This window comes from Anser brachyrhynchus, assembly GCF_964034855.1.
Source record: "Anser brachyrhynchus genome assembly, chromosome: Z".
Taxonomy (NCBI): domain Eukaryota; kingdom Metazoa; phylum Chordata; class Aves; order Anseriformes; family Anatidae; genus Anser; species Anser brachyrhynchus.
In genome coordinates this window covers 37,136,930-37,157,982 of record NC_137697.1, presented here as the reverse complement: position 1 = coordinate 37,157,982, position 21,053 = coordinate 37,136,930, and the positions used below count along the sequence as shown (strand labels likewise).

At 37.2% G+C, this 21,053-nt stretch overlaps 1 protein-coding gene and 1 long non-coding RNA gene across 2 annotated transcripts in view; one reads left to right on the top strand and one right to left on the bottom strand.

Annotated features, from left to right (window-relative positions):
* Positions 1–21,053, bottom strand: part of LOC308185958 (guanine nucleotide-binding protein G(q) subunit alpha) — a 131,999-nt gene that overhangs the window by 52,946 nt on the left and 58,000 nt on the right. The gene's annotated exons all lie outside the window — the stretch shown is intronic.
* Positions 1–21,053, top strand: part of LOC308185959 — a 48,033-nt gene that overhangs the window by 14,531 nt on the left and 12,449 nt on the right. The window contains exon 1 of the long non-coding RNA XR_013943850.1: positions 1–21,053. This exon is cut by the window's left edge and continues 14,531 nt beyond it. This is a non-coding gene — a long non-coding RNA (uncharacterized lncRNA).

Here is a 21,053-nt window from a genome sequence, read left to right as displayed (position 1 = left end):
GCTCCTCCTAATTTAGCATCATCTTCAAACTTATGAAGCGTGCATTCAACTCCTGTTTCCAGGTCACTTATGAGAACACTGAAGAGAGCTGGCCCTCGAATGGAACCCTGAGGGACCCCCCTAGGGACTGGTCACCAGCCTGATGTAACCTCATTTACAAGCCTTTGAGCCCAATCTGTCAGCCAATCATCTTTCCACCATGTTACATACTTGTCAAGCTGTATGTCCAGAAGGTGAGAGACAGTACGAAAATTTTGCTGAAATACAAAAAGATTACAGCTACTGGCTTCCCTTGGTCAACCAGGAGGGACTAACAAGTCACCTTTCTTTAGCCAGCATGAGCACAAGTCCTAATTGTAATGTTATTAGCAGGTGGCAAATTTTTAAAAGGATGAAAAGTTGGAGAAGTAGAATACCTGATAAGGACATGGTTCTGCCACCATACTTTTATGTTGGTGCACTTTCCTTCACTATAATTTTGATGCTGTAACATATATATTTTTAAATGACTGATTTAAATTACAGACTTAGTTAAAAAACAGACACTGAACAGATAGATGGGACCCTTAAAGATGCATGCTAACTCAGCAGTTATGGGATGTAGCACGGGATGCCCCTTATAATAAAATCTGAATTTTATGATTAAAATAGAATCATATGTTGATTCAGACATCAACATAATAATGGAGCACTTTCTTCTTTATACAAGTACTCTCAGTTACTATCTCTGTCAAGCTGTCAAAACTGTTCTAACCAAAATCCACTGGCAGTGGATTTACAGCAGTTGACTAATTCACTGCATTGCTGTCACACTGGTGAATTACATTTGAGTGCATAATAAAGGAATAAAAATCATTTAATAGAAAGCTGAGCAATTCACAGCAACCTTAGTTCAAAGAAAACACTAAATTTTCTCTTACTTGTGGCATGGGAATAAGGAACCTCAGAACACAGGTTTTCCAAAAGACTTCAGTGCTGCTTCCCTTTCATCTTCTTCTTTTATATAATTTCCCTTTATAGAACTACCTGTTGTAACTGTTAATCTGCTGCATACTTCACTGTTATAAATTTTAGAATATGACTTTAACTAAAAAGATCTTATTTACAAAATAGGAAATCAAATTCCACTAAGAGATCTTTCCATAAAGTAATCGGTCCTTTCTTCCTGTGATCACTAATTCCAAATAGTCTTCTGCATCCTTTTTCAAAATTCCGCTTTTCACAATACAGAACAATCTTCCTTAGTTGGGGGCTCTGTGTTGGAGAAAGCTACCAGTACATTCAGAGGTCCCTGTAACTCATGACCAGTGAAGTATTTATCTGAATGCAAGTTTGGATTATCAATCACATTTATCTTTCAGAAACTGCTAAGCATAGAGTAGTGAAAACACTCCATCCTAAATTGAAACAAGTAAAATACAAGTCTGAGATCAGAAAATCTGTTGCTCTTTTAGGTCACCCTCTTTTCAACTTAAGCAGAAAAAAGCCAGAAACGGTTGCAGTGTTTGCTCCTGAGAGTCAGCACATGACTCAAGTATAACAAAGGAAAAAAAAATTAAGAACAAAACTGTCTGGATCAGAACAGAAAGGTCTGCCTATGTGCACTTCTGTGGCTGCTGCCCTGCAGAAGCTGTCTCAGCCTCCTGCACTACAGTGTCACAGATACTGCATAGCATTGTGAGACTGACATACACAGTTTCAACTCTGACATGCAGGCTATGCGTGTGCCATTCAGAAAACCTATTAGTATGGTAAAAAGTTAACTAAGTTTGTCAAAATGTGAGCTTTTGAGGAGGAAACAGAAGTACAATTAGAAATCATATTTTGATTCCATAAACACAAAAGATTTGACAAGCCTCTTCATCAAATTAAGGCAAGCATGTATTTGTGGTTTGGCTCTCAGTGCTATCAGATGTCACTCTTGCATGTACTTATTATTTTAATGAGAATCCATGAATTCTGTCCGTATATCTTGATACACCATACCTCCCAGCAACTCCACTGCTGTAATTTTAAGCAAAACCTGTGATCTGGAAAAAAAATAATAAAAATCAAAGTGTTTGATCATTACCAACCTCAAAACCTACCCAACCTTCTTCATCTCTATGACTGATGGGCTCGGCTCAATGACAATGTCTTGGGTCTGACACTAGTACTTCTATGCCAAGAAAGAAATAACAAAAGAAAGGAGAGGGAATAAACAATGAAAAGAATTCTCTAACCTTTAAAGTGTATAACAACCTCATTTTCTCTCTACTGCAATCTAAATTAGAATAGCTCCCACAATCTGTACTGAATGAGCACTTCAAGTTACTATTCCCATGTGAGCCAGATAAATTACATAAATCCTGTAAGGGTCTTACAAAGATCTGAAAGTTGTGTTCTTCTCCTTGCTATCTTGTGTTCTCTTGTTATCAAACCAAACTGGAAACCTAACTACCATACATATTGGTTGAATGATGATAACTGGTTCAAATGGCTGTGTTACCAAATTACAAGTTTGATAACTGAAAAACACCTAGCAATCTTTCTCTGAGGATTACTGTGCATTCAATGTCCTTATTTACATCAGACCTGCTTTTATTAATACAAAGTGCAGCAACTCAGTCTGTTTTCCTCTTGCTTATGCCACATAAAATGTGATGGCAATGAGAAGGAAGAGATGGGAAACAAAATGACATCTTTAAAAATAATATTGCTTGGGCACTGCTGTCTCCTACTGTCCTAGGAGAGTAATTATAAAAGGAAAGCTACATTTCTTGAAGCCAAAGAAAGTATTAAAAACATTCCCAAGGCAGTATTTTAGAAGCATATTTGAGATAATACTGCTATACTGGTCTCCCTGCTTTTATCCAGAGACTCAAAGGGTGAAACAAATTTAACAAAAATAACCAAGAAACACAGCTTTAACAATATGGCTAAATTTTTATTTTTCATGATAAAGGCACTACTATATTGACTGTTTTCATGTACAATCCTCTCAAAACCTCATTACAGGTAAGGCCACTTCCAGTGCTAAATGTTCAAGTGATATACTAACAGTATCAACACAGAAACTTGACTGCTAAGCTCCTAAGGGTTCATAACTCCCCCCAAAACTGAAGACAGATTGTATAAGTAGCCCTTTTCTCTTCATCAAGAGGCCTTGCCCAGATTAATGCAGGTCTTTCCTTCTAACATGAGTAAATAGAGATGTCAGAACAAGCAACAGGCAGAACAAATACTCTGGAAGAAAGCACATTAACAAGCAGAACAAGAATTCAAGGAGAAAGCAAATTACTCATCCAAGTGTCATAGTGGCAGCTTGCCATGAACTTGTAGGCCCTACCAAAATGGCATCAAACAAAGCAGAAGACAGCTGCCCCTCATAACCTGCGTATCAGTGGAAGAGATGCTTAATGGTTTCTCCAGGAAATGAAGATGTGCCTACACACTCTACACTTTCAAATTAAATTGTGAATTGCTTTTGCAGAATACTGGGTATTGAATTTGACTGTGGACTATATTTGGGAATTTCTGAAGTATGTTGTCTGAGTCAGGCTGCAAACGAAAAGCTGAAATTGAAGAACCTAGTAAGGTTTATAACTGCAGGAAAGAAACCAGGAAGCAGGCTGACATATGAAAAGCTAATTTACTAATGAGAAGAAATCTTCATTTTTCCCATTCCTGCTTTTACTTCTTTAAAGTGTCATTCTAAGCAGTTTTCCTGTACACTGGGGAAAAGGAAGGCTGAAACCTACACTAATATAAAAGCAGTATCACCGTTCTAGTTCCCATCTTAACACTTAACTTTGACACGCATTCTGCACACATTAAACCTTTACTTTTTACATTTTACAAACAGGTTTACTTAGAAGTAAACAGAAAATACAAAGCTGCTTGCCAAGCAGATTATAGACATTTCATTCAGCTGATCCTCAAGACATAAGCATAATCAATTTGGTTACACGATCACATGCTGAAGTCATACACAGAAATATGACTAAGTGAGAAACAAACAACTCTGTATGAGTTAAAAGTCATTTCAGAAACTTTTAAAATAAAATTACTAGATGAATATATTTTACTAAAAGGTAATTCAAATCTACATAAATTCTAACAAGTCACTATGTATTAGGTATACTACAGAAAACAAGTTTTCACCCTCTGTGTTCAAACTACAATATTGCCAACTGTCCTACAAATTTAAAACAGATTGATCTCTTTCTGTTCATACAAATCTTTTTGTTTTCAGAAGCCATAAATCATGGAAATCACTTGCTGTAGACATCATTTATCTGAATGAGGCTTGCTAGGTTTTTTGGTACAATCTGTATCATCAGCAGAGTCAATACTGTAGCAGTGATCCTGGACAAGAAAACAAGACTTCAAGAAGTTCCAAAAATTGAGGAACAAGATGGACACAAGGAGAAGCAGAGAGCAAGATTTAACATTGAGAATAAATGCCAGGTAGAGCATGCGTGTTTCACTGCTTTAAAAGGGTTTACCTGGAAATATTTCAAAACTTTTAGTGCAAATGAAAATGTGGAGCTATACTAGAAAAGAGAAAATACTGATAATGATGTAGAAGAGAACCTAAGATAATTATGAACTACAACATGTCTCAAAATATGCACCAACTACCTTCAAAAGGCCAACAGGAGCAGAAAAAGCAGCTCCAGGGACTTAAAGCAAGACCTTAAACAAACTATACTATATTCATGAGGAATATACGCATTTATAGTCTAAAGAGTAGGATTAGGTAAAACAAAAACAAAACAAACAACAACAGCAAAAAAAACAATTATAGGGGGAAAAAAGAGCCAAGCAAAAATCTTTGAGACAAAAACTGCTTTCCCTGATGTAATCTAATACGGATGAAAGGGCATTCTCCATCTTCTAACTAGAATTTATGACTTCACTATTCTGATCTATCTAGAACCACCATGTCTTTAATTTATGCCTGAAATCATGCACTAAGAATACATCACCTTGTCTATATCACCACTGTAGTTAGCCTGGAGATTAATGAATAAGGTATCATTACTACTACTCAGCTAGGAAACAGAGTTAGCCATAAAAAATTACCAAAACACATGTGATTGTGTTAACACAACAGCAGGCTGCTGGAGGATGACAGCCTTCTGGCTACTTTGCAGCCAGACAAAAATCTTCTCAAGTCAGCAGAACTATTAAACAGACAAACCACCAAACTCGAAAGCTGTAGAGAAAAACAAAAAAACATGAACTCATTCACGTATATTTCACCATTGAATTCTTATCAGTATTTTTCCTATTTTTCACCCACACCATGCTCCTGTTAATTTTGTCCTCATGACAACCTTCTGTTAGCCACTACTACTGTCTTTGTTTTTATCTCACATCTTATCTCACTTGATATTTATCCAGGTATAAAGGAATAATTTTATATGGATTTCTCCAATTAACACTCTACAAATTTTAACTGTTTTGTTTGCTGGAGGCCTTGTGCATGGGTTGCTAAATTTGGCTGCTCCTTTCACAAACAGAGAGAAAAATTTCACTTGTTACTGCACTGCAAAACTAAGGCTCTTTCACCTTCTGCTGAAACACAGTTCAAGAGCCAGACATGTAAGCTCTGATTTCCTTTCAAGATATTAAACTATCCTGAGTTCTTTCAGAAAGCTTGGAAGCCAGCTAGCTTTTATGGTTCTGAAACACAGGTCTATCATATTAAAAAACAAACAAACAAACAAACGACTTATTTGGGAACTGCTATTTTCTTTTCTGGGCATAAGAAACAAAGACTTAAATTGAGATCATTCTTTGGCAGTACAAGAGATTTTACTGACTCACAAGCTTTGCTGGATTCCAAACCTGCACGCATTTATCATGTAGTTCTTGAGGAACTGGGTTAGAAATAATCGCTTTTAGTTTCTCTCTGGTACATCGTACATGGTATTTTATTTCACAGCTATAGAACCAGTTAAGTGCTAAACTTGCTGCAATTATACTCACTGATTAATTTTGATATAGGATTAGGTTATTGCTTATGGAAAATATTTTGGTTTTTTATTATTTTTTGCACTTCTGTGCATGTTTTTGTGAACAGTAAGAAACACAGTATCAGACCATAGTTTTTAGTAAGTCTATTTTAAGAATAAACTAAGTGGCTCCTATATTTTTCCTTCACTTTTGAAAATACCTTTCTGTATGATACCACATTTTAAGTGCCACTCACTATTAAAACCAATGGTTTCTCCATAAGTAAACTCATAAAAACTGAAGGGAGTTAACTGAAATTAACTTAGGTGTAGACACAGTCAGTAACTAGTCTTTCATTCAGATCAGCCTAATTGGTTTTGGAAACTAGGTTTCCTCTTAGAGGTTAAAAATGAAAAAAAAAAAAGGGCACAAAATGTACTAATATATCCCCAGCTATCCCCTCCCACAAAACTCATCTTTGAGCTCTGTGCTAGACCAAACCTGGACTGTGGGGCTTTTGAGATTTTAACAGATGACAAGCATTTATGGAGATCATTAGTTATCACTTTTTCAAGTTCCAGGAATGAGAGATGGGAAAATTCTTTTTGGTGATTTTTGTCCTCTTGAGAATAGGGTGGACTACTGCAGTTTTCAAGGCACTAGATTTTCTTTTGAAGAGAAGCACATTAGAATAAATGCTAGTGAGTTTGTAGCTAAATTAGGTCATTGAGGTTTATCATACACTGGACTATATATGCTTTTAAGTTAGATTCTCTACAAAGGGAATCTCCCAGGGGAGGCTGCAGGTAGGTTGTTTGCCAGTAGATCTGACCAATAGCTCCAAGTATCCAAAACTCATTTCACTGTGGAAAACTATAGGAGGAGTGGGTAACCAGGAATGTTTGATCTATTACGAGCTGCTGCTGCCACATCCTCTGCAACAGTCCTTACCCACCCAATGACAATGGAGAAAGAAAGATGCAAAAATGACTGTATGAAACATTAGTGAGTCATACACTAAGAGAGAAACATTCATCATGTCTACACCCTTCACTGCGTTTTGTCTTACAAACCACTTGTTAGAAATACTACCTTCAATTGGTAACAAAAAAAATCAGTTTTTTTTTCTATAAATTTAATTATGCTGATATGTTGTATAATATTTTACAGTATTTTAGTACAGATTAAAACTTAATTCAAAACATGCAATCCTTAGCTGAATTCCACAGGTGTACTGATTTCGAACATCTGAACTACAATAATATCTGAATGAAGACTGAGAAGTTACTAACTTATTTTTGTAGGTATAATATAAACCCTCTCTCTAAAGCTGATTTATGCTAAAACCTACCACATAAATCAATCTCTCAGTTATTGTGCTTTTGGAAAGTTGAAAATTTTTAATGGAGATTTATTGAGTTTGTTGTATTACAAGACTACAGCATAAATTAAACTTGTTATTCAGTTTGTGTCTTAAGAACTCCATGTCTCTCTTCCTGCCTTTCTTTATCAAAGGAAATGAAGTAGAGATGTTCATAGTATTTACTAGGATCTCTTAGAAAATTCTGCAACTAAAACAAATCCTATCCCTACATGTGCTACAAAGACTTTTTACAGTACATTATACAACAACAACAACAGAGGCAGATCAAATGACTCGTGGTTTCTGTAATCATTGAGAACTATTTAGATTCAACCATATATGTGTATCTTAGTAAAATGAAAAACATCTCTGAAATGCAGGCACTGGCCACATAATAAAACTGTAAAACGGAAATAAAACTAACACTGGAACTACATTCATAGAAAACAACCCTTTGGTGGCAATCGCGCTTTGTGTTATCACAATACCAATTACATGAGACACTTAAGTCACTCTTGTCTGGTTTGCTGGAAGAGGAAGTGTTTATATGTATTACAGTATCTGTTGGTAGGATACATCGTTAGCGTGATGCATGTTCTGAAAATGAAAAGGAAGTGCTAAGTAGAAGATACATTTTAAAATTAAAACGTTCCTTTTCACTGAGAAGTTACACTTCTCTCTAAATTTCTTTGGACAAATTAAAAATATTCTCGCTTTTGATAAAATGCAGTATTTTACAAAATAAAAACACATTCTATCCAAAAATAAAATGTTAAAATTCTAAGTTATCTTCTGAATAGTAACCTGTATTGTTGAATGCAGAGTAAACTCAAATGAGTCATTGTGGATTTAGTGAAACCACTGTTGATCGGTCAGTATTTCCCAACCTTCACCGTTTTCTTACTCAAAACATTGCTTGACATCAAGTAAGCACCGCCTTTTGATGACTACTACTCTGGTTCAGTAACCAGCAGATACTACAGATGTTACAAATTCAAAATCTCTTCTGTCAAATGGATTTTAAACGTTCACGGTCATTCTGGAGGTATAAAGTATCTGGTGTCTATATGAATATGAAAGTTAAAGAAAAGTCATTATACGTCATGTAAATCTTTCAATTAAAGGCCATCTGGTCTGCTATAGATCCATCCAAGTCCCTTACTGTAACACATTCCAATTAGAGGTTTGTCTTCTACACAGATAGTGTTCTCAGTTTATGCTTGATTTAATATTAGATGATCAAAAGGTATATAATGCAATCCACAAGAAATTATTTATATTCAAGACCAGCGGACTTCGGACAACTCTATGAAATAATTAAATTGTAGTAAGATGTAAAGTTATAATGGAGAGCAAACTTTTAGCATCACCTTTGCTAGAATAATAAGAAAAGCAAACATTGAGAAAACACAGAAAGAAGATGTATTCTTTAAACATTACTTCAGCAAAATAATTCCATCATAGACAGAGACAGCACATTTTAAAGACACAGAAAGGAAAATTGTTCCTAGGGAAAGGTTGGAATATGTAGAAAAGAGTAAAATGTATGAAACTGCATCCCTTTCAAAACAGAGTTGTATCAACTTCTTGAAGAGAAAAAAATAAAAATATAATCTAAATAGTATACAGATAAAAACATGGCTGCTTTTTACAGAACAGGTTTATTATTAGAGCTAGAATATGGATACTATAATGTTATTTTTGCTTCTCACTATGCACATAAAGCAAGAAAAAGTACAAAATGTTTAAAACAGAAGTCACCACTACTGTTGAACCCCATACTAAAGACTACAGCCAATTGGCTCAGAAAGAACAAACCAATAAACGTAAAAGGCTATACGCAGGTATGTAGAAAATCATCATGTTAGAAAAAAATCTGGAAAATGAACATGCTACTTCTATATACGATGACTATAATGCACTCAGATGAAGACCTAATGTAAATTTAGCCTCCAGCTTATTGGAACTGTAAATGCTGAACACTATTTCAAAACAAAGTGAATTCATTCAAAATACGACAGCTACATTTTGCAGGACTACAATACAGTAGTCAGAATTTGCAACTACTAAAAAGTTATGGTTTCTTCATCTGTAAAGATGTTGAACTCACACCTTTCACATATTTTTAAAGTTGCCTATATCGGATCTTTTAAAGAATATCATAACCCTGAAAATTTGCGGACAAGAATTATTTCTCGAATGTCACATCTTTAGTCATACGCAATTTCAAGTCATGGACAGAGAACACACTTCAATTTTCATATAATTATCATTAACATTTGAATTTAAATTAAAATAATGAATTAAGTGTTGTATAAGTTATTTCACCAGAGAACAATAGGAAACAGCATGTGTAGTTTGCTTCATTTTGGTCCTTTTCAATTGCATTTTTCCCCTCTAAAAAAGGCAGATGTCCAAATGCTAACTCCCAGAGCTACACATAATTTCCTGTTTTAATGGAAACCAAAATTGAAGCAACATGGAATTATTGTAAAATCACTCTAATAGTAAGGCATTGCAATACTGCTTCTCTGATGCATGTGGAGAAATATTAAATATAGACAGACAGAAAGGAATTGGAAGGTACTTAACCACTTCAGATGACAGAACTGCATGTGGATAGAGAAAAATTTACATAGACGTGTTTTCACACCACCACAACTCCTTCATACACAGTAAGCAAGGACATATTCTCCAGGGAAGCTAAAGCAAATAACATCAATTTTGACTTACGTAACTTTTTACATATTTCTCAGTTTATACTACCAATAGTTTTGTGCTCCTGCATAGCTCATCTATTCAGTTCGAAGAACTCTCACATAGGAGATGCAATTAAAATGAGAAGTGTAAACAAAGCAAAGCAGTTTTGCTGTCCTAGACTTTTTACACATCATTATGGAGAAGATCCCTTCAAAAGTCCCACTGAAGGAGCTAAATTCTTCTCTGCAATCCAGTAACAAAAGTGCTCCCAATAAACCTTCTTCTGCTTCCTAGCTTGATAAATCAGATAGACTATTAAAAAAGAGCAATTTTCACAGAAAAAGTCATATTTAGTCTTGTGAGTTTGGATATTCTTGCATGCATGTCACACCTGGACTTTTTGCAAACAAAACTTTAAAGTGAGGGCAGGGTACAACAGGTTCAACAGAAGGTTTATCTTTTAAGGAAAGTGAAAGCAAGGAAAGAAAAAAAGGCAGAAAAGAAAAGGCTTGAGAAGTGCTGCTTGAGAACACAGAGCACAAAATGTGCCAGTTTCAATTATCGTTATATGTACATGTTAGGCACATTTTCATTTTAAACCCTCTGAGATTCATCTGCTGTTGACAAAGGTTCTCCCCTGCATGCACCCTCCAAAATTATTTGCAAATACCACAAAATAAATGTCCTAGCTTGGTCAAGGGGTAGGGGGAATCAGGAAGGGTGCAGAATGGGATTAAGGAAAGAAACAGACAAAGAAAGTAATTTATTTATAATTGAGTCTGAAACAAACTTTCCACTACCTCTACCAAAACACATGGGAAGCTGCACAAAATCACTGTTTCAAGTGTGGGTTTTTTTTTGTTTGTCCTTTTTTTTTTTTTTTTTCAGTTGTGATCTGACAGATTACTCTTTGGGAGATACTTAAGGTTTCAGAAGACATGATCTCACTATATCAACATTTCTCTTCTTGTAAACATTCAGTAAATGGTCAATACAACTTACATCTAATGACTTGTCTTTTGTTCTTTCACGTCAAAAACGGACTCAGCTAGTTATACAACCAGAATACAGAACTTGTGAAAAACAGGAAAAGAACCAACCAATATTTCTTAGGATTCCCATGGGTAGTATTCTTGCCTCTGCCAACTGAGAACAATAGGCCCGTCTCAATGCTGTCAATTTCTTCTGTCTAAGAGTTAGGTTTCTTTCAGGAATTCAAACCCTCTGAAATCTCAGGCATACAGTTCAAATGTATTAGATAAGACTGTGAAAGGAAGGTGTCTTTTTCTGATGAAAGAGTTTCAACGTATGTTATGATTCCCATAGATTTCTCATCTGTGTAGAGGTTCTACCATTAATGGCATACTGCCTGACCAGCCCCACAGAGAATATTCCCAGTTCGACACAGGCCCATAGAAAGGCTCTGACAGACAAATTACGACCACATGAAAACAAACAAACAAACAAACAAAAAGAAAGGGAAAACAAAGCAGTGTGTATCTGTGGAACATAAGAGACTTTCAGGAGGGTGAGTGGGGCTGTTGTGGGAACTACCAGATGACAGTTTCCAAGTGGTACCATGATCCACGAGGTTTATTAAAGAAAATTTCCTAAAAATATAAGAGACATCATCAGATTCCCACACAGCATTTTTAAAATCTAGTTTTTTTCTAGTGTCTCCAATTATCAAGTACTTTTCCTGAATGCTAAAGAACTTGGGAACTCATATGTATTATTTTATTTATTAAGAACACATTATTTTGAAAGAAGCATAAAAAATATGCTCCAGAAATAGAGTGACAATGAAACATGATACAATGGGACCACTGCCCCAAGTAAAAGCAGCAAAAGCAAAGCGATCTTTATCCTACCAAGACTCTGAAATTAGACAAATGATCTGAGCAAAATTAAGTTTGTTAATGGTCTGTAACACAGTAACATTGCACCAGGCCCACAAGGTTGCAGATGTAAAGGTATTGTTATTCCACTGCAATTCTTAGAATACACAAGTTAATAGATACATTAATAGTCAAGAATGTGTTCAGCACATTGATAAGCACATGTTCAGCACAATGTCTCCATTTTATAAGTAACACTGCAAGCACTGCTACAGAATTAGCTCGCTTGCAGGAAAAGTGTTCTCTTGATGCTAACTTCTAGAAATGAAAGGAATATAGAGGTCCATCATGTAATATCCTGGCCTACAGTTTTGCTTAATAAGAAAGTCATGACAAAAAACAGCACACCGTTTCTCTACGACTTTTCCTTTAAGTACTTAGAACTCAACCACAGCTCAGCAAAAAGGTGTATGCACACATGTATAAAAGTAATTGAAATTGGACACGATTCACTGGCACAAATGCTGTTTTTTCGGTTTCCTGCATTACATTTCTTGGCTGAACACGTCCTGTTGTTTAAACTGCAAGTGTTTGTTGTTTCTTTACTATTGAGTTCAGATTCCCCAGAAGAGATAAAAGTTTCTTCCTTCTCCAAGAAGTGCCCATTTAAAGCAATGTTTTATTTCAAGTCATCTACACAACATTTGATCCAAATTGTACTTCCCCAAGCTTCATGGCCAAGTTTCAGGAAGAACTGGGGAGACTGAGAAGCACTTGGGAGTCTGAAAAGGTGATAGATCAACGTAGTCCTGCTCTGCCTTGTCAGGTACACACCTGGCATGGCCACTGCTGAAGCAGGCCTGGCATCTGATCTGCATCAGGATAAAGGCAGTAACTTGAGGAAGAATGGAAGCAAGCTACTGCACAGAGCTGCAAGGGAAGCCCCCGTCTGCCCACAACTTCCACTACTGAACAGGTACGAGTCTCTGGGTGCAGCTGATGAGGGATATGAAAAGAGGGAAGAAGAGGCATCCATGCAAATTCTCTCTCCAAGGTCAGATCAATCAAGCTTCATAGTGAGTGCAGCATCAAGATCAGTGCCGTGAAGAAACAGTGGCGAGGCATAGTTACAGGTGACACCCTCCTCAAGGGAATGGAGTCTCCCATCTGCAGGCCAGACCCTCTTTACAGAGGTTTGCTGGCTCCCTGGGGCTAGGATCAGGGATATTACCGCTAAGCTTTCAAGCATAACACAGCATTCAGACTATTGCCCACTCCTCCCCCTTTCAAGTAGCTGCAGGAAGTCTGGCGTCTATCAAAGGAGATTTCCAGGTCCTGGGGGTGGCAAACTAAGGGACTCAGGAGCAAAGAAAATGTTATCCTCAATCCTCACAGTAATGGGAAAAGGCAGGGAAAGAACAGACATGCCCAGGTCATTGATGCCTTGCTCCAAGACTGGTGCTCTCCACCAGGATCTTGGGATTCATAATCAGGGAGGAGTCTTCAAGATGAAAGGTCTGCAGGGGCCTGACGGGACCCACCTGTTCTCAAAGGGGGAAATGTTTCTTGGCTTGTAAACTGGCGAGACTGACTGAGAAGGCTTTACACTAGGATCAACCAGGGAGGAGGGTGGATGGTGTGGAACTAGCTGAGGAAGGCAAGGCTAATGGGGGCATCTATGCTGCTCCAGAGAGCCCTGACCATTTAGGAGTGTATCGGAAGTGCTTGTACACCAATACACGCAGTATGAGGAATGAACAGGATGAACTGGAAGCTCTGGTCCTTTCCCAGAGCCATGACATCACTGGTATTAGTGAGACTTGGTGGGACAAGTCCCATGACTGAAGTGTTGGGATGGAAGCCTATCGGCTCTTCAGGAGGGACAGGCAGGGCAGGCGGGTGAAGGTGTTGCACCATGTGCAAGGGAAAGATTAGACTGTACAGACATTGCCGTTAGGGATGATGCAGTACAGAGCCTCTGAGTGAGGCTTAAGGGGACAGATACCAAGGCAGATATCATTGTGGGTGTCTACTACATACTGCCCACTGAGAAAAATGGCACAGATGAGCTATTCTATAGGCAATTAGGGGAAATCTCTCAGGATCGGTTGCCTTCATCCTTATGAGAAATGTCAACTTCCTAGACCTAAACTGGGAATAGCATACTGCTCTGACAAGTAAGGCTAGGAAATTCCTACCGCATGTTGTATCTAATTTCCTGTTACAAGTACTGAGTAGAGCCAACTGGGAAAGGAGCCCTCCTAGGCCTGTTCTGTAAGAATAGGGACGATCTTTTGGGAGTAGTGACGGATAGGTAGCTGTCTTAGCCACAGTGATCATGAATTAGCTGAGTTCAAAGTATTTGGTTGAAGAAGAAAAAAGGTCAGCAGAGTTGCCAGTCTGGACTTTAAAAGAAAAAAAAATTTAAGCTACTTCAGGAGCTAGTTAGACGTGTCCCTTGGGAATCTGCTTTAGAGTATTCAGGGGTCCATGAGAACTGGTTGCTTTTCAAGAACCACCTTTTCAAGAACCACTGTGCCGCAAGTCAAGCAAGTGGGGCAGAAGTCCAGCCTGGCTGAACAGGGAACAGGGGTTGAAACTGGGTGATCTTTAAGGTCCCTTCCAACCCAAACCATTCTGTGATGCTATGATTCTAAGAGGCATTTGGACAATGCCCTCAGTAATATGCTGTTACTTATGGTTAGCGCTGAGGAGGTCAGGAAGTTGGACTTGAGAATCTTTGAATGTCCCTTCCAACTGAACTATGCTATTTTCACATTCATGAAGAAAATCACAGGGTTTTGCACTTGGAAATACACAACTATCACAACACAGTAACTGAAACAATGTTCAGTTTAAAGTATCTGAAAAAACAGAGAATGCTCATCAGAATATGACTGCATGTTTGTTGCACTGTATCACAATTTCAGAATTTGAAAAAAGAAGTGCTCTGCATCATTGTGCTTATTACGTTTGCTAAATGTCAATAACAACTACACTAGTCTTTCTGTAAATAAGCATTCAGGCAACTCTCCAGACTGGTCAAATAAACTCTAAAGATTTCCCATTATTTTTTACTTGCTAATACTGCTGAAGGCAGGCAAATCTGCACAGCTAAATATAATAGCACAAATAAACTTATTTAGTATATCGGGTATGATCTAAGCAACTTTTGAACACAACATTAAAAACCTGCAACAGTTTCACAATCCAAAATCAAATTCTTTGTCTGAAGTTCTGTCATATTTTCCTGACGTTTAATTTTCTGAAACACCAGTGAAAGAATAAAAAGGGCATAAATTCCTTATTAGAACAAAAACCATCTTAGAAGAGCAGAAAGTCTGGACTGAATCCAAGGTTTTGATGATGATGGGGAAAGGAAACGGGAGAGCAATTCCTATTTGACTTCTGGTAATTTAGCAGATGAAATGAGGAGGACAAAACTGTTACAACAGCGTTTGTAATCAACTAGTAACTGCAGGCAGGTGCAGAATTATGGTCTCAACAGAAACCTTTGCTATTGGAAGCATTTCTTCTGGTAGCAGAAGAGAAACACACTGATTCCTTAACTATGTAACCATTCTTGCTTTGAAGTCTCTGCAGATCTATGAAGAAGTTTGATATCAACAAAAAACAAATCTAGTATCAACTCTTGGCTGGTAGAAAGCAGATCATTAAAGACCATGCAGGAGAACTAGGAAAATTTATATAAATGCTGAAGCATAAAAAAAAAAAAATCAAGGAAAGGTGAGAACTATACTCCTTATTATGTTTCCTTTATTTTTTATTATCCTTTTGAGAACACTATCAGGAATAAACAGCTATTGACTTTTACAACTCAAATAAATGAACTCTACTTCTGACATAAATACTGATGATGTTAGCACGCTCATCTGTTAGATTTCTTTACAAAAAAAATGTTTTTAGTACAAAAGTCTTTTTAATTCAGTTAAAAGGAAAAATAAGAACTATCTTATAGTGGATGTGTTGTAAGAAAGTAAGGCTAACTATGGGAAACAAGGAATTTCCTTTCTGTTTAGAGCAGCAGACCTGTAACTCATCCAAAGGAGCCTGGATTCTCAGCAGACTAAGACGTGCCAATGGAGGGCCTGGTTCCTGAGTGGACACTCCTGAGTGGAAAAGAGCACTGGATGAATTCTAATTGTATTATTAAAGATTTAGCAAAGCAGTACAAAGATGACACCTGCTGCATTTTTCCTGAAGTTCTTCCCCAGACGACTTCCTGTGTGCAGTAACTAGAAAGCATACTTCCATACGATTAAACAACACAAAATCAACAGAAAAGTGTAATGGAAACATTAGGTTAAGGCTTGTCAGGCTGTACCTTCTCTTTGACCTGCATACATAGTTTGGATCAGTTTGCAACACATTATTTAAAGAAAAATTGAAGACTATTTGTAAAAACTTTATCTCTTACTTTCTCACTCCTGTTCCTTTTATTTTTGGCGTTAAGGAGAATCAAAGAAACACTTCATCTTTGCTTTGTAAGTATATAGACATTGCTACTTGGCTGCAAATCAGTGTAAGGATAAGCATAATGCATGTGCACGCTGAACAACGTAATCTGACAATCAGCAAAAGGACACAAAGAATTGATTACTGGGGGTATTTCTTCTCCACTGGGGGAAGAACTTTTAGTGATACAAAGTTTCATTACTGTACAGTGTAAGCTTCTAATTACACCCTTCATGCTCTTTTCTTACTCTTTTTAGCTAGCAGTTCAAAAAATACAGTGCTCCATCCTATGCCTATTTTCCGGAGGGTCTGAACAGAAATAGTGAGTTTAGTGCATGACTGTTGAATTGTGTGAAAAGCAACAAATTTAGAGGTTTACTCCTGAATTTTATGCCTTAATTTATATGGACTAATTATTTCTCTTCTTGAATGTTTTCTCATAAGTTTCCTAAACACTACCACAATTTTTACATGCTCTGATATATGAAGATTTTGGTATGTAATTTTACTGTGCACTCCATTATGTGTATTTTATACATATATATATATATATATAAATAGATAAAATTTTAAACTTCAACCAGAATTAGGGCCTGACTTTATTTTCATTATTTTCCTTGTACAGCATGAAAGATTTCCCTATGTTTTTATTTGATATCATCACAGATGTTGATTTATTATCATAGTGACACATTTAGAAACAATTTAACAATTACTTTAACAGCAAATATTTAAAGCAGCATGGGAAAAAAAAACAGCAATTCCTACAAAACCACTTATCAGAAGATATATAATCATTGATACGGATTTTTGAAAGAGATTGCAACTTTTCAAGAAAGAAGTGCAAACGCAGTAGGATCACATTTTCTTTTAAAAATGCACACTAACAACTAATACTAATAAAGTGAACATGAAATTTTCCACTATCAGTCAGCATTAGCAGAACAGGATAATCAAGGAGCAGTAAGGTTTGGAAGACTGAGACAGACCTTACCCTAATAGGTAACCATTTCAATCCACCTTGGCCATGAAAATAGCTATGTTATCATGTCATGAAAACAGCTGTATTATCTCCTCTTTGGAGAGCTTTCTGACCTCTGTTTAACCGTTTGCAATGATCTACTGCATTGCTGTTATCAAGGTACGAAATGAAAAACTACAAATTGCTGCAGTGAATTCCTTCAATGCAGTATCATACAATGCTCATACAGCCCACTGCCTTCTACACATTACTGCCTCTTATGCCAGCACCACCGATGCCAGCGCCCGGAGTCAAAACACTCTGATTTGATTTCTATCCCCAGCTTGTCACTGAAATCATAAGAGCCTGAAGCCAACAGGCTTATCTGAATCTAAAATACAGTGCAAGAAGAGTTTACACAAAGGCAGACAGTCTGTGAACTAGGGAGGTAATAGCCTTCTTGATGAAGCATCCTCCGTCTACTGCATGCATTTATAGTGTGGAAGGCACTCAGGAAGAGAAGCAATGTCACCAACTTTAGCAATACATTAGGTAGACACTGTTGCACTGATCTGCTCCACTGCAGAAGCAATTGAATCAGAGAACAATAGAAAGGCCCCTCACCACCAAGCAGTAGAGCTCCCCTTCGAGGCTATCTCACAATTTACGTAACGGTGCCCATTTATCAGGGTGAGAACCTGCATGGTTTGTAGCAAGCATCAGCCACTTCCATAACTCCCTTGAGCTGCTTGTTTTGGTTCAGTTTTCAAGGCTATTTCATGAATAACTTGAGCTTGCTGCTAAGTACTATTACTTTGCTTGCCTCCTCCATTTATATTTACAGAGATAACAAGCATGACTCACTTGCACATAAAAACAGTGCTCTCTTCCTGAGTTAATGGCCAGAAAGCTGAGATGCTTGTGCTGCTGTTTGTAGCTCTGTCAAACACCAACAGGAGTTAACAAGTTTACAATCAGTCTCCCCACTGTTTTTCCAGCAGTACTTGTACAATTAAAAAACTATGCTAATTGAATTCCGCTCTGATGTTAACGGAAGTTATGGAATGCAGAACTGCTGTTCTGGACTAGTTTTCTTGAGGAGGAGGAAAACCTAAAATACAGTCTGAGATAGCCATCAAGAGACACACACAGGCTTACAACTATAAAGGCTCCTTCTTCTCTTCCTACATCAGAGGTTCATATAAAGGTGACACCCAGAAATTCCAGTCTAGCACCATTACTTTGTACCACAAATAAATAAAAGAATACCACCCTTCCTTCTCCAGCAGCTATTCACTGGGTGTTGCCGAGACTTTAAAGTATTGCCCAGATCACTATTTGCAGATATGTGGGGTTTTATTATTATTATTTTTTATTATCTTGTTTGATTCTTGCTTGTTAGTTTTAGCCTTCCTGTTTGGGTAGAATAGGTATGAAAAACTGACAAAGTTGAGAGTCAAAATGAACTGCTACTGACATGGAAGTTACGTCAACCACCAGAAAGTGCATGACTACTAGATAACCAGAAAATCCCTCCCACTTATCTCAGCTGCTTGCTACACAGATTCACCATTTACTTTGAGCCTCTGGAGCAACAACAGAAACAACAAACAAAAGATGTCAACGCTCTGAAATTCTGCAGTTTACTCATCACTGTTAGGAGATTTAATTCAATCGAGATCTACAATAAATTTTCATTTCACAGTTAGGAGATGCAAAAGTAATGAATGAAACACACAATAAAAACACAATTAACTAGCTAGTGATTTACCAACAACATGACTATACATTAAATAACATTAGTTACTCCTAATTTGGTTGCCATTGAGTATCCAAACTTAAAACCAAGGATATGAGTATTGTTCTTGAAGCAATGCATTTCTGGGAAAGGACCTCCATAAGGAGTTGCTGTTTGTTCAAATTAAAAACATCCTGTTAGCAAGCACCATTTTTCTTTTCTAAATTAAGATAGAAAAACTTAAGAGGTTTAAAAAGGAGACAGTATTCAAGTTACATCCTTGGAAAAGGACTAGAATTAATTAGTTCGAATTTCATGAATTGGGATGTTTTTTTTTCTTCCCCTTATGCACAGTACAGATGAGGGAGAAGAGGTAGCACAAGTGTAAGGACCACAACATGGATTTGTATGATTAAGGAAAAAAAGCATTAAATACATTGAGTCAAACACAGTATTCCACTGTCAAAGACAACGCTAAATGAATTTCAATTACTTACTGTTGGCAATGTTTCTCTGCACATTTGCTTCCCCTTATTTTTCACTTCAGTAAGTAAGACCCTAAGTAACATTAAAGTTCCAGTTCCTCACTAGCTTATCAAAGAAAAGCTCCAGAAAATGGGCAGACTGCATCTTACAAAAACTGTGTTCACGCAGCTCACCAAAAGACTGTCTGAAGCACAGTCTGAAGCCTAAGTTTTATTGGCTGCTATATAATAAATACAGACTACAGAAACAGAAAAATCCACAAGTTTCCTGAATTGAGCTGAGCTCTTGAATGGAGATTTCATAAGTGACAGCACTCTGCATGCTGAGAATTGAGACTAAGCCTTAACACCAAGCATAAAAAAAAATTACATTAGACCCCAAAGATGGATTCTAATGAGTCTCATAGTTTGGGAGAGGAGGATGATCAACTAGACACCCATCTTTTAGACGTTTCAAATATACTGAGCCTGATTATGCAACCTTTATTCATGTTCATGAATTCTTACATGAACAATCTGGTATTAGTTTGAACAAGTGCTCATCAACATGAATAAGAGAACAACCACTGGACTCATCATAACTAATGCTGAGTCACACCTTTGGGGAAGAAAGAGAAAAATAATTATGTGCTAAATCAAGTTCACTTTATACTACAAAGTTTAAAGATTTCTTCAAATATTTGTTTAAATTAGTTTTATGAAAAGGTTTTCACATGGAGAGCTTCCACTAGGCTTGTGAAGCATGCTCGGAAAGATGTTTGATGTCAAGAGGGAAAATGGCTGCAAAGTGAAGACCTCAAAAGAACACTCACATTTTTCGGTTACATTTTCAACCACATCTTTCATCTTTATTCTTTTGTTGAGGCAAATGGACAGGAAAACCATTTACCATCTCTGTCTAATCTGAAATGCTGGTACTGGGGCTCTTGTATGAGTAGCTAAATACTACTTAACTGCAAAGAGTAACTCCTACAAAAGTTAATCCATATAAAGTCACAGGTACTAAGAAGCACCCACAGGTGAAAGAGCTCTGGGGCAAACTACCCATTCCAGTTAACTGCACGCAAATCACTTCGCAGCTGAACCAGACTGCTCTTCTGGGCTGCTGTTGCTTGAAAGGAGCCATAAACAATGAGTAGGTAACTGCAGATTCAAAACGTAAAAATCAGGTGTTTCTTCCTACTAGCAGCAGATTAGTCTGCTTGCCCTGCACACACCCCCCGTCTGTACATCCCCCTTAACTGACCTATGGACTACAGGTGATGTCTGTGTGAGAGCACTACCAGTATGGAAGTCACATGCCCTACCAATACATAATGTGTACCAATACCAACAAGACAGATGGGATGGAGGAAAATACTGGTCAGCTGAGTCAGGCTCTTTCTACCTCAGTGAGGCAGGTCATGTAATTAAAAAGGGGTATTGTAACAGAAGATCCATGGCACTCTCATTGTCCTTCTACCTGGCACAAATTCACTTCAGCTTAACAGCATTCCATTAGAAGAGCTAGAAGACAAGGGAAAGAAGGAAGCATTGCCTTCCTACTAAG